Source organism: Bos indicus x Bos taurus, chromosome 17, assembly GCF_003369695.1.
Source record: "Bos indicus x Bos taurus breed Angus x Brahman F1 hybrid chromosome 17, Bos_hybrid_MaternalHap_v2.0, whole genome shotgun sequence".
In the NCBI taxonomy this organism is placed as follows: Eukaryota; Metazoa; Chordata; class Mammalia; order Artiodactyla; family Bovidae; genus Bos; species Bos indicus x Bos taurus.
The window spans coordinates 72,520,713-72,535,451 of record NC_040092.1 but is presented as its reverse complement, the minus strand read 5'-3'; the positions used below and the strand labels follow the sequence as shown (position 1 = coordinate 72,535,451).

The window sequence follows — 14,739 nt, the reverse complement described above, 5'->3', positions numbered from 1 at the left end:
TATTTGTTTCATAACAAAGTCAAATCAAACATGATAATACAATTTCAGGAGATTTAACACTTTGAACCCAATTCACCAATTCAGTTTTTGACATAGCAATGTGTCCACAGACAGGCTAGTATCACAAAGTTTAAAGAGAACGCTAACATATGTACGCATCAATTTCCTATCCAAGGCAGTAAATTATATCTCAGTTTAGCAAAAAATGACCACATTTCTGTTTTCTGGTGCCACACTTTCTATTTGACATACATCCCATATAGTTTCAATAAAGCAATTTGTTTTAAAATTATTTCTATAAGGCTGTAGTCTTATAGGTTGGCAATAAGGCTATCTAGTTGCAATAAGTCATCTATTTGCAACCTACTCCAGTATTCTTGCCTGAAGAATCCCTTGGATAGAGGAGCCTGGAGGGCTACAGTGTGTGGGGTGGCAAAGAATTGGACACAACTAAGCAACTAACACTGCCACTACTACTACTTATTTGCATTGAAGTTATGTGCACATTAATCTATACAGCTTACATATTTTCACATAAATTCAGCTACTTTATAACAGAATTTTTATTCTTCTACACTTAGCCATTTGCATTTTACCTTTTTGATGTTAAACTGTTTATTGTCCTTTGAAACATGATTATCTGAGTATGTGTGCATGTGTCTTTGTGTTAATGTACTAATATCTGGAAGAGGGTAAGTGAGAGAAGGATAGGAAACGCTTGAGAAGAAAACAAAGAATAGAAGAAAAATTATCATAAATTTTTGCGTTCAAATCAGACAACATTTTTTTAAATAACACTGTTTTATACCAATTCATATTTTTTCTTTAACAGATATGTGTGTTTTTCCAGGGATAAAGGAAATCATAGTTGGGATGTTTACTTTTGCAATTAAAACGATATTCCTGAATTTAGACTTAAGCAACTCTGCAGGAAATAATTCCACAAATAAAACTGGAATCTATTTTAAAGTTTAAAAAATGTGACATATGTTGTATATAACACTCTCTCACAAACTATAAATTGTGAAAAAACATGCATCAGGAAAAAAACAACTGACAATTGCAAATACTCTGCATGGTTAGTTTCATGTGATATTGTCACTTTTGACTCTAAATACTGAATTGCTTATTTTCATAACCCAAATTTCTTTACAAGTTATCCTTATTTCTGAGAACCCAAAAGAAATATAGAATGATTAGATGACACTTCCATAGTTTTATATATAACTTTGATAACTTTACTTATATCTAATTGGATACATATATGTGAAAAAGAATGGACTTGATTAATTAGAAAATATTCTAATGAAAAACTAACTTGAATCTAGCTTTCCAAATTTCACTGTATTCTATTTAATTCAGAAAATTCACCAAACAATTCCAGAGGTGAAGGGACTCTTTTCCTAGTAATTACATTCCATAAAGTCTTCTTTACTTCCTTATTCCTGAGGCTGTAGATCAGAAGATTTAATATAGGGATCATCCTGTGTAGAACACAGAAGCCACTTTGTCCTGATTCAAAGATAGCTGGAAGTAGGTCTCAGATAAGCATAGATGGAGGCGGACTAGAACAGAACGATGGCTGTCAGGTGACACACACGTGTAGAGAAGGCTTTGCGTCTCCTCCCATGAATGCATACGGAAGATGGAGAAGAGAATATAGGAGTAGGAGGCAAAGATCACCAGCAGAATTCCGACCATATTCACACCAGCAAACGTGGAAAAGATGCTTTCATGCAGGCATGTGTCAGTACAGGAGAGCTTAAAAAGTGGGGGACTGTCACAGAAGAAGTGATGGATGACCTTGGAACTACAGAATGACAAGATGCTCACATACCCTGTGTGAACCACAGAGTTGAACAGTCCTGCTGTAAAAGCCCCTGCTGCCATTTTCAAGCAGACTGTCCTGGACATGATCAAGGCATAAAGGAGAGGGCTGCATATGGCCACATAGCGGTCACAGATCATTAACCTAAAAGGACGCATTCAGCTGTGGCAAAGGCTATAAAGTACATCTGCAGAAAGCAGCCAGCAAAGGAGATGGTTTTCTTCTCTGACAATAAATCAACCAGCATCTTTGGAGTGATGATGGATGAATAACAAACATCAACAAAGGACAGGTTAGCCAGGAAGAAGTACACGGGTGTGTGAAGTTGGGAATCAGTCCTGATTAAGAGGATCATCCCAACATCCCCCACAACTGTAAGCATGTAAATCACCAAGAAAAAGCAAAAGAAGATAACCTGTAGCTCCAGTGTGTCTGCTAATCCCAACAGGATGAACTGCGTGAGTAAAGTATAATTTTTTTTACCCATTGATTACGGATACAGTATGCTTAAACTTAAATTGGATGTAAATATTTCCCTTTGCACAATTTACCAGAAATAGAAATAGTGATAAGTTAAGTCATATATGAAAAAGAAGCCTGGGACAACAGTGCATGGTAAACAGAGTCAGAGAGAAATTAGTGGGCAAATGAATAGACATTCGATTTTATTACATATTTGTTTCTAATAATCTGGATTGAGGGATCCACAAATGACTGGTCTAATATACCACCTAAGGTTTTTTTTTTTTTTTTTCCTGAATGCAACATCTATGTTCTATTCTTTCCCATCTAGTCCACATTCAAAATGCAAAGTACAGAACTATACTTGCCAAAGTTTTTCCCGTTCTCTGAGCATGTATTTGAATTTAAGTCACATGCTTTTTTTTTTTTCACTCATCAAGAATACTGTCTCCATTCTTCAACTCTAAAATTTATGCATGGCCAGTTGGTAATCGTTTGTGTGTTCTCCAAGCAGCAAAAAATAGCACAGTTCAATAACTGATATTTTAAAATCTATCATATTCTTAATGATGATATTGTAGTGTATTAAGGTACACAAATAACTGTTCTTCATACAAAACACTCTATCAGATTAATGCCGTGTGGTAGCACACACTGTACCTGTTTATGGCGGTGAATGACAGAGACTGCACCAAGTACTTAACAGCATTTTTCTCAGTACTAACTTATCTAGTCTATCATTTCTGTTTTTACTAGGATCCCTAATAACTCAGTTGAGGCACAAAAAAACATAAAGAAGACAATTCTCATGTTTCAAATGAAATATAAAGCAGTGAAATTTTGTATTACCTCTTCATAAAAATCTGAGACACATTCTGAGTATATGTATGTTGCTCCCCTTTTATTTTATTCTCCTTGAAGAGAGCTAGGTAACCATGGGGATTGAATTATAGGTTTCAATTGGGTCATGAATCCTCTAAAGGCAGAAACTCCAGTCTCAGAAGTATTTAAATATGATAATATGTAAGTATATGAAAGTAAACTCTAGATGGAACTTAGTGGTGACTGTGTTAAAGTTTTTTGCCAAATTAAAAAAAAAAAAGTCTATTTAATTGTCACTTTCTTTGTAGTTTTAGCTTATTCCAATGGGTACATTCAGTTCAGTTCAGTTGTTCAGTCATGTTCGACTCTTTGCGACCCCATAAATCACAGCAAACCAGGCCTCCCTGTCCATCACCAGCTCCCGGAGTTCACTCAGACTCATGTCCATCGAATCAGTGATGCCATCCAGCCATCTCATCCTCTGTCATCCCCTTCTCCTCCTGCCTCCAATCCCTCCCAGCATCAGAGTCTTTTCCAATGAGTCAACTCTTCCCATGAGGTGGCCAAAGTATACTGGACTTTCAGCTTCAGCATCATTCCTTCCAAAGAAATCCCAGGGCTGATCTCCTTCAGAATGGACTGGTTGGATCTCCTTGCAGTCCAAGGGACTCTCAAGAATCTTCTTCAACACCACAGTTCAAAAGCATCAATTCTTCGGCACTCAGCTTTCTTCACAGTCCAACTCTCACATCCATACATGACCACTAGAAAAACCATAGCCCTGACTAAATCGACCTTTGTTGGCAAAGTAATGTCTGTGCTTTTGAATATGCTATCTAGGTTGGTCATAACTTTCCTTCCAAGGAGTAAGCGTCTTTTAATTTCATGGCTGCAGTCACCATCTGCAGTGATTTTGGAGCCCCAAAAATAAAGTCTGACACTGTTTCCACTGTTTTCCCATCACATTACCCTCTACCAAATTATGATTCTTCCCTTTGTGTGTGTGTGTGTGTGTGTGCCCCTCCACTTGTCTGGCTGAGTTTAATCTTCAATCGGCTTTGTTCTTGAGTGAAATAAATTAGAAGGAGACTCTACTAACTACATGCCTACATGAATATTCATCTAATCCAGTTGGACTATGGGGCCCCCAGAGGGCCCCAGGTGGCTGTGACAGGTCATGAGGTCTGTGTTGCCACCTCCCCAGTGATTTGAACGTCACATTTTCTATCAGGAGCAACTTAGCAGTAAGAGCAAGGGAAGGGCCATGGGGAATATCCCTCCCAAAACTGTAAGTGTGGTTATCATCTTAGCAATCCCTGAATCCCACTCAATTTCCTCCAGAATTCTACTAAGCCACTCCATTCCACCTATATAATATTGCTTACTTTTAATATAATATACAGATTGACTTTAATGGACTGGATTGGTAATTGGTAGAACATTTCCATAATCAGGAAATCAATGAGACTATTGTAAAGAATATGGGTCTGTTTCAACTTCTAATATTGGTCTAACTGCTTTGAACTATGCATTGATTAAACTCTGCCATAGCTGAATGTGTGTGCTTGTGGCTTTGTGTTAATATGTGTATCAATCTGGGAAAGAAAACATGAAAGAAGGACAGGAAATTTTTGACAAGAAAAGACAGGAAGAGGAAAAAAAGCTGATGCAATCAGTGCATTCTAACCAGACAGCAGTTTTCTAAGCAGAACATATTTAATCAAATTCCTACATATTCTTTAATGAATAAATATGTGTTTGTGGGGATAAAGGGAATAAAAGTTGACATGTTTCCTGTAGCAACTAAATGCTATTTTTTTATTTTTTATTTAAGCATTAAAATCTTAATAATTCAATAAAATGGAAATCTATTTTACATTGAAAACTTTTTCACAAATATCATATATTTCAACCCTTTACAAATCATAAATGGTGAAAAATACATCAAAAATAAACTAACAATTACAAAAATAATAAGCAGCTAGTTTCATGTGACATTGTAAATTTTATCTCCATATACCTGACCCTTTATTTCCCTAACCAGGACAGCTTTACAAATAAATCACATTTTAGCAACCTACAAGAAATACACATGATTAGATGAAAGTTGCATGATCTTACATAAGTTTGATAAATTATGTCTAATAGGACACATGTTCATGAGAATTACCAGAACATGAATACACAGATTAAGCTGTAATGAAAATAAGCTTCATCCAGTTTCTGAAAACTAAATTATATATTCTATTTAGTTCAGAAAATTAATAAATCACAGAAATGAAGGAATCTTTTTACGAGTAACTACATTCCATAAAGCCTTCTTCACTTCAGTATTCCCGAGACTGTAGATCGAGGATTCAACATGAGGATTACCACTGTGCAGAACACAGAAGACACTTTGTCCTGAGTCAGGGAGTAGCTGGAAGTAGGTCTCGGATAAGTATAGATGGAGGTGGAATAGAACAGGATGATGGCTGTCAGGTAAGACACACACGTGGAAAAGGCTTTGCATCTCTTCCCCTGAATGCATACGGAAAACAGAGAAGAGAATGTAGGAGTAGGAGTTGAAGATCACCAGCAGAGTTCCGACCATATTCACACCAGGAAACGTGGAAAAGATGCTTTCATGCAGGCGTGTGTCAGAACAGGAGAACTTAAAATGGGGGATTGTCACAGAAGAAGTGATGGATAACATTGGAACTGCAGAATGGTAAGGTGCTTACATAACTGGTGTTTACCATGGAGTTGAACAGTGCTGCTGTAAAAGCCCCTACTGCCATTTCTAGGCAGACCGTCCTGGACATGATCAAGGCGTAAAGAAAGGGTTGCATATGGCCACATAGTGGTCACGGGCCATTAACCCAAAAAGGATGCAGTCAGTTGTGGCCAAGGCTAAAAAGAAGTACATCTGCAAAAAGTAGTGAACAAAGGAGATTGTCTTCTTCCCAGATAATAAATCAACCAGCATCTTTGGAGTGATGGTGGAGGAATAACAAACATTTGCAAAGGACAGGAATAAATACATGAGTATGTGAAACTTGGAATCAGTCCTGATTAAGAGGATCATCCCAACATTCCCCATAAGTGTAAACATGTGGATCAGATCAGTCATGTCCGACTCTTTATGACCTAATGAATCTCAGCACACCAGGCCTCCCTGTCCATCACCAACTCCCGGAGTTCACTGAGACTCACATCCATTGAGTCAGTGATGCCATCCAGGCATCTCATCCTTTGTCGTCCCCTTCTCCTCTTGCCCCCAATCCCTCCCAGAATCAGAGTCTTTTCCAATGAGTCAACTCTTCACATGAGGTGGCCAAAGTACTGGAGTTTCAGCTTTAGCATCATTCCTTCCAAAGAAATCCCAGGGCTGATCTCCTTCAGAATGGACTGGTTGGATCTCCTTGCAGTCCAAGGGACTCGCAAGAGTCTTCTCCAACACCCCAGTTCAAAAACATCAATTCTTCAGCACTCAGCCTTCTTCATAGTCCAACTCTCACATCCATACATGACCACAGGAAAAACCATAGCCTTGATTAGACGAACCTTTGTTGGCAAAGTAATGTCTCTGCTTTTGAATATGCTATCTAGGTTGGTCATAACTTTCCTTCCAAGGAGTAAGCATCTTTCAATTTCATGGCTGCAGTCACCATCTGCAGTGATTTTGGAGCCCAGAAAAATAAAGTCTGACACTGTTTCCACTGTTTCCCATCTATTTCCCATGAAGTGATGGGACCAGATGCCATGATCTTCGTTTTCTGAATGTTGAGCTTTAAGCCAGCTTTTTCACTCTCCACTTTCACCTTCATCAAGAGGCTTTTTAGTTCCTCTTCACTTTCTGCCATAAGGGTGGTGTCATCTGCATATCTGAGGTTATTGATATTTCTCCCAGCAATCATGATTACAGCTTGTGTTTCTTCCAGTCCAGCGTTTCTCATGATGTACTCTGCATAGAAGTTAAATAAGCAGGGTGACAGTATACAGCCTTGACGTACTCCTTTTCCTATTTGGAACCAGTCTGTTGTTCCATGTCCAATTCTAACTGTTGCTTCTTGACCTGCATACAAATTTCTCAAGAGGCAGATCAGGTGGTCTGGTATTCCCATCTCTTTCAGAATTTTCCACAGTTTCTTGTGATCCACACAGTCAAAGGCTTTGTCATAGTCAATAAAGCAGAAATAGATGCTTTTCTGGAACTCTCTTGCTTTTTCCATGATCCAGCAGATGTTGGCAATTTGATCTCTGGTTCCTCTGCCTTTTCTAAAACCAGCTTGAACATCTGGAAGTTCACGGGTCATGTATTGCTGAAGCCTGGCTTGGAGAATTTTGATCATTACTTTACTAGCGTGTGAGATGAGTGCAATTGTGCGGTAGTTTGAGCATTCTTTGGCATTGCCTTTCTTTGGGATTGGAATGAAAACTGATCTTTTCCACTCCTGTGGCCACTGCTGAGTTTTCCAAATTTGCTGGCATATTAAGTGCAGCACTTTCACAGCATCGTCTTTCAGGATTTGGAATAGCTCAACTGGAATTCCATCAGCTCCACTAGCTTTGTTCATAGTGATGCTTTCTAAGGCCCACTTGACTTCACATTCCAGGATGTCTGGCTGTAGGTGAGTCATCACACCATCGTGATTATCTGGGTCATGAAGATCTTTTTTGTACAGTTCTTCTGTGTATTCTTGCCATCTCTTCTTAATATCTTCTGCTTTTGTTAGGTCCATACCATTTCTGTCCTTTATTGAGCCCATCTTTGCATGAAATGTTCCCTTGATATCTCTGATTTTCTTGAAGAGATCCCTAGTCTTTCCCATTCTGTTGTTTCCCTCTATTTCTTTGCATTGATTGCTGAAGAAGGCTTTCTAATCTCTTCTTGCTATTCTTTGGAACTCTGCATTCCGATGTTTATATCTTTCCTTTTCTCCTTTGCTTTTCACTTTTCTTCTTTTCACAGCTATTTGTAAGGCCTCCCCAGACAGCCATTTTGCTTCTTGCATTTCTTTTCCGTGGGGATGGTCTTGATCCCTGTCTCCTGTACCATGTCACGAACCTCAGTCCATAGTTCATCAGGCACTCTATCTATCATATCTAGGCCCTTAAATCTGTTTCTCACTTCCACTGTATAATCATAAGGGATTTGATTTAGGTCATACCTGAATGGTCTAGTGGTTTTCGCTACTTTCTTCAATTTAAATCTGAATTTGGCAATAAGGAGTTCATGGTCTGAGCCATAGTCAGCTCCTGGTCTTGTTTTTGCTGACTGTATAGAGCTTCTCCATCTTTGGCTGCAAAGAATATAATCAATCTGATTTCTGTGTTGACCATCTGGTGATGTCCATGCATAGAGTCTTCTCTTGTGTTGTTCAAAGAAGGTGTTTATTATGACCAGTGCATTTTCTTGGCAAAACTCTATTAGTCTTTGCCCTGCTTCATTCCATATTCCAAGGCCAAATTTGCCTGTTACCCCGGGTGTTTCTTGACTTTCTACTTTTGCATTCCAGTCCCCTATAATGAAAAGGACATCTTTTTGGGTGTTAGTTCTAAAACGTCTTGTAGGTCTTCATAGAACCGTTCAACTTCAGCTTCTTCAGTGTTACTGGTTGGGGCATAGACTTGGATTACTGTGATATTGAATGGGTTGCCTTGGAAACGAACAGAGATCATTCTGTAGTTTTTGAGATTGCATCAAAGTACTGTATTTCGGACTCTTTTGTTGACCATGATGGCCACTCCATTTCTTCTGAGGGGTTTCTGCCCGCAGTAGTAGATATAATGATCACCTGAGTTAAATTCACCCATTCCAGTCCATTTCAATTCCCTGATTCCTAGAATGTCGACATTCACTCTTGCCATCTCTTGTTTGACCACTTCCAATTTGCCTTGATTCATGGACCTGACATTCCAGATTCCTATGCAATATTGCTCTTTACAGCATCAGACCTTCCTTCTATCACCAGTCACATCCACAGCTGGGTATTCTTTTTGCTTTGGCTCCATCCCTTCATTCTTTGTAAATCACCAAGAAAAGGCAAAAGGGGGAAACCTGTACCTCCAATGTATCTGTTAATCCCAACAGGATGAACTCTGTGGGTGAAGTGTAATTTTTTCTGCCCATTGTTTATAGTATAGTATGCTTAAACTTAAACTGGGTGTGCATATTTCCCTTTGCACAATTTACCAGAAATACAAATATTAATTAAGTAAAACATATATGGAAAGGAAACCTAGGACAACAGAGCCCAGTAAACAGAGTCAGAGGAGAATTAGTAGACAAATTAATAAGCATTGGATTTTATTAAGTATTGGCTTTATTAATTCTGAACTGAGGGAACCACAAATGACTCATCTAAATACACATACATCACCTAAGGTTCCTTTTCGAATGCAGCATCTATGTTCTATTCTTTCCCTTCTTGTCCATATCCAACTGCAAAGTACAGAACTATTCTTGCTGAAGTTTTTTCCATTCTCTGAGCAGGTATTTGAATTTAACTGAAATCTTTTTTTTTTTTTCTCCTCAAGTCTGCTCTCTATATTCTTCAACTCCAAAATGTATGCATGGTCACTTGGAAATCACTTGTGTGTGATTCTCCAGGCAGCAAATAGTAGCCCAGTTTGATAACTGATATTTTGACATCCATCATATTCTTAATGATATTGTAGTGTATTAAGGTACACAAATAACTGTTCTCCTTTCAAAGCACTCTACCAAACTAATGTCATGTGGGAGCACACACTATACCTGTTTATGGTGGTGAATGACAGAGACTGCACCGAGTACTTACCAGCATTTTTCTCAGTACTAACTTGTCTAGTCTATTATTTCTGTTTTTACTAGAATCCCTAATAACTCAGGTGAGGCACAAAAAAAACATAAAGAAGACAATTTTTATTCTTTAAGTGAAATGTAAAGCAGTGAAATTTTGAGTTACCATTTTGTAAAAATTTGAGACACATTCTGAGTATATGCATATTGCTATCCTTTTATTTACTGTGGTCATGTATGGATGTGAGAGTTGGAAGAAGGCTGTGTGCCAAGAATTGATGCTTTTGAACTGTGGTGTTGGAGAAGACTCTTGAGAGTCCCTTGGACTGCAAGGAGATCCAACCAGTCCATTCTGAAGGAGATCGGCTCTGGGATTTCTTTGGAAGGAATGATGCTAAAGCTGAAACTCCAGTACTTTGGCCACCTCATGCGAAGAGTTGACTCATTGGAAAAGACTCTGATGCTGGGAGGGATTGGGGGCAGGAGGAGAAGGGGACGACAGAGGATGAGATGGCTGTATGGCATCACTGACTCGATGGACGTGAGTCTCAGTGAACTCCGGGAGTTGGTGATGGACAGGGAGGCCTGGCGTGCTGGGGTTCATGGGGTCGCAAAGAGTCAGACATGACTGAGCGACTGATCTGATCTGATCTGAAAGAGGGTTGGGTAACCATGGGGACTGGATTATAGGTTTGAACTGTGTCATGAATCCTCAAAAGGCAGAAACTCCAGTCTCAGAAGTATTTAAATATGATCACATGCAAGTAGATACGGTTAAAGCCTATATTGAATTTTTTGATCTCTGTGTTATTTCAAAGCTATTTATTTGAAAATTTTTTAAAAATGATCTATTTAATTGCCTCTTTCTTTGAAGTTTTAGCTTATTACAATGGTTACATAATCCTCTACCAAATTATGATTCTTCCCTTTTTGTGTGTGTGTGCATATCCCTACACTCATCTGGCTGAATTTAACCTTCAATCTAGTTCCATTCTTAAAAGTGAGTGTCTTAGTCACTCAGTTGTGTCTGATTCTTTAAGACCCCTGGTCCGTAGTCTGCTGAACTCCTTTGTCCATGGAGTTCTCCAAGCAAGAATACTGGAACGGGTTGCCATTTCCTTCTCCAGGAATCTTCCCAACTCAGAGATTGAACCCAGATCTCCTGCATTGCAGGAAAATTCTTTACCAACTGAGCTAAGATGGAAGCTCTGTTTTTAAGTGAAATAAATTAGGAGACACTAATTTCTTACTACATACCTACACGAATAATCATCAGACCCAGCTGGACTATGTGGACAGCAAAGGGCACTGGATGGTGTGACAAGTGTGACAGATCAGCTTTGTTATATCCCAGATGACTTGAATATTGCAACTTCTATCAGGAGCAATTTCAGCAGTGAGGACAAGGGAAGAGCCACAAGGAATATCCCTCCAAACGCTCTAAGTGTGGTTAGCATCTTAGCAATCCCTGAATCCCACTCAATTTCCTCCAGAATTCTACTATGCCACTCCATTCCACATATATATTATTGTTTACCTTTAATATAATATATGGGTTCACTTTAATGGATTTAATTGGTGACTGATAGAATATTTCCATAATCAGGAAATCCATGAGACTGTTTTAAAGGATACGGGTCTGTTTTATCCTTCAAATACAGATCTACCTACTTTGAACTATGCATTGATTAAACTCTGCTACAGCTGACTGTGTGTGCATGTGGCTTTATGTAAAATATGTGGATCAGTCTGGGAGAGAAAATGTGAGAAATTTTTAAGAAGAAAAGATGGGAAGAGAAGAAAAGCTGTTGCAATTGATTCCTTCTAATCAAACAGCAGTTTTCTAAACAAATATATTTAAACAAATTCCTACATATTCTTTAATGAATAACTATGTGTTTATGGGGATAAAGGAGATGAAAGTCCACATGTTTATTGTAGCAGTTAAATGATATTACTGAGTTTTGATTTAAGCATTACAGCCCTAATTCAATTAGGTGGAAATCTACATTGAAAATATTTTCACACATGTGATATATACAATCCTTTACAAATCATGTAATGGTTTGTAATGAAATGTAATGAAAAAATACATTTTAAAAAGCTGACAATTAAAAATATAATACACAACTAGATTCATGTGACATTGCAAAAGTTATCTCCTCCATATACTTAACCCTTTATTTCCCTAACCAAGACAGCTTTATGAATAAATCATATTTTAGAAACCTATAGGAAAACATACAATGATTAGAAAAAAGTTTCATGATCTGACATGTTTGATAAGTTATATCTAACAGGACTCGTGTCCATGAATATTACTAGAACATAATTACACAGATTAAGTTGTAATGAAAATAAGCTTGATCCAGTTTCTGAAAGTTAAATTATGTACTTTATTTAGTTCAGAAAATTAATCAATAACAGAAATGAAGGAATCCTTTTCCTAGTAATTCCATTCCATAAAGCCTTCTTCACTTCCGTATTCCAGAGACTGTAGATCAGAGGATTCAACATGGGGATGACCACTGTGTAGAACATGGAAGCTACTTTGTCCTGTGTCAAGGAGTAGCTGGAAGTAGGTCTCAGATAAGTATAGATGGAGGTGGAATAGAACAGGATGATGGCTGTCAGGTGAGATGCACACGTGGAGAATGCTTTGCATCTCCCCTCCCCTGAATGCATACGGAAAATGGAGAAGAGAATGTAGGAGTAGGAGGTGAGGTGCCGGGGTCCAGCCCCGGCTGATCCAGGGTATTCGAAGGAGAGACGGCCTAGGCGACTATTTATATGATAATTAGAGATATAAAGAGTAATCGAATGAGGATAGCTTAGTAGGAAAATTCAGTTGAGAAAAGAGGCTGAGTAGCTTGGTTTACGTGGGAGACCAATAAAACTTCAAGACAAGAAGTTTGCACCACTTACGTAGGCCACAGGCACCCTCTCAAATAGCGGAAGGTGCCTCACCCTAGACACCTTCTCGAGTGGGTCTTAGAAGCCCAGGCATAATTAGTAAGCATGGTGGGTTCCACGCTCCAGATGGAGACTTCAGCCAGAATGTGAAAAGAATGACATAGGGAGACCAAGCGCTGGTGAGCAAGGCCCATAGCTTTATTTTCAACAGGGGCTTATATACCCTAAGTTACACATAGAGGATAATAGGGGATGCAAAGTCAACAGTCTTTGATTCTTATCAAACACCGGGGTTTCTTTTCTGCAAATTTATCATATACAAATGGTTTAGGTGATTTACACCATCTTCTGGCCAGAAGACCTACTAACATTTTATGACTCTTGACAAGGACTTATCAATAAAGACTTATTTTCTCTAAGAGTAATTATTTTAAAGTTTGGCGCCATCTTCCGAAGATAAAATTGCATTCCTATAGGACGGATGTGTAATGGGTTTACAACAAAGGAAAGAATTTATCACCTTAAGGATCTAAAGTTACTAACACCAAGGCCACTACTTATTTTTTCTACATACCAACTATATTAATTACTACACATTCAAGGATACAATTCAGGGGATGTGAAAACTTGGCAACAAGCATTGACTCATCAATGAAATCCCTTACTAGTCTTATTCTGACAGTTTCTAACTCTCTGAGAGGCTCTAAGCTATTTGAATATCTTAAGCTTCCCGTGCCTCTCGAGGCTGGGAGACTGTAAATAATCGTATGCATAGCTGTGTTGTCAGGCGAGTTAGAGAGCCATCTGAGGGGTTTGGATTTAAACACTCCTAATTGCCCAGGAAGTTTATTAATTGGAGCTGTAAGTTAACTCTTTGACAGAGAGAGCGAGATGGTGGTGGGGGACAGCCCCCAGTAAAGTCACAGGTGAGAGCACAAAGCAATAAAGTAGGCAGACTCTGGTTTTTGGGGGGAAGATGCTCGAGAATATCCGGGGAGACTCCCGAGGCTCGATCCCGCCTTTGCGTATGCCGAGCCTCCTTCCTCATGATCTTTGTCACGAGCGGAATGTCTCTCGCCAGCTCCCGGCAGTGGGGATCACCGGCAGAGTTCCAATGATATTCACACCAGCAAAAGTGGACAAGATACTTTCATATAGGCATGTGTCGGAACAAGAGAGCTCAAAAATTGGGGGCTGTCACAGAAGAAGTGATGAGTGACATTGGAACTGCAGAATGATAAGCTGCTTATACAACTTGTGTGAACCACAGAGTTCAACAGTCCTGCTGTAAAAGCCCCCTTTTCAGGCAGATTGTACTGGACATGATCAAGGCGAACGGGAGAGGGTTGCATATGGCCACAGAGCAGTCACAGGCCATTAACCCAAAAACGATGCATTCAGTTGTGGCAAAAACGATAAAGAAGTACATCTACAGAAAGCAGCCAGCAAAGGAGGTGGTTTTCTTCGCTGATAAAAAAATCTACTAGCGTCTTTGGAGTGGTGGTGGATGAATAACAAACATCCACAAGGGACAGGTTAGCCAGGAAGAAGTACATGAGTGTGTGAAGTCAGGAATTTGTTCTGATTAAGAGAATCATCCCAACATTCCCCACAACTATAAGTGTATAAATCACAGAAAAAAGGCAAAAGAAGATAACCTGTAGCTCCAGTGTGTCTGCTAATCCCAACAGGATGAACTCAGTGAGCAAAGTATAATTTTTTCTGGCCATTTATTACAGATACTTTATGCTTCAATTTGAATTCATGTAAATATTTTCCTCTCAAAAGTTTACAAGAAGTAGTAGGTCTAATAAAATTAGTCACACATGAAAATAATCTAGGATAACACCATATTATATAGAGCAAGTGAAGCAAGAGGAAAATTAGTGGACAAATGAATAAGCATTGGAATCTATTAAACAATTCTCCATGTTAAAATATACCTGGT

The 14,739-nt window shown here is 38.8% G+C and overlaps 3 pseudogenes; all 3 read right to left on the bottom strand.

Annotated features, from left to right (window-relative positions):
* Positions 1–1,339: 1,339 nt before the first annotated feature.
* LOC113907761 lies at positions 1,340–2,315 on the bottom strand (annotated as a pseudogene).
* Positions 2,316–5,434: 3,119 nt separating this feature from the next.
* LOC113907760 lies at positions 5,435–6,194 on the bottom strand (annotated as a pseudogene).
* A 6,084-nt stretch (positions 6,195–12,278) lies between these two features.
* LOC113907759 lies at positions 12,279–14,428 on the bottom strand (annotated as a pseudogene).
* Positions 14,429–14,739: the final 311 nt, after the last annotated feature.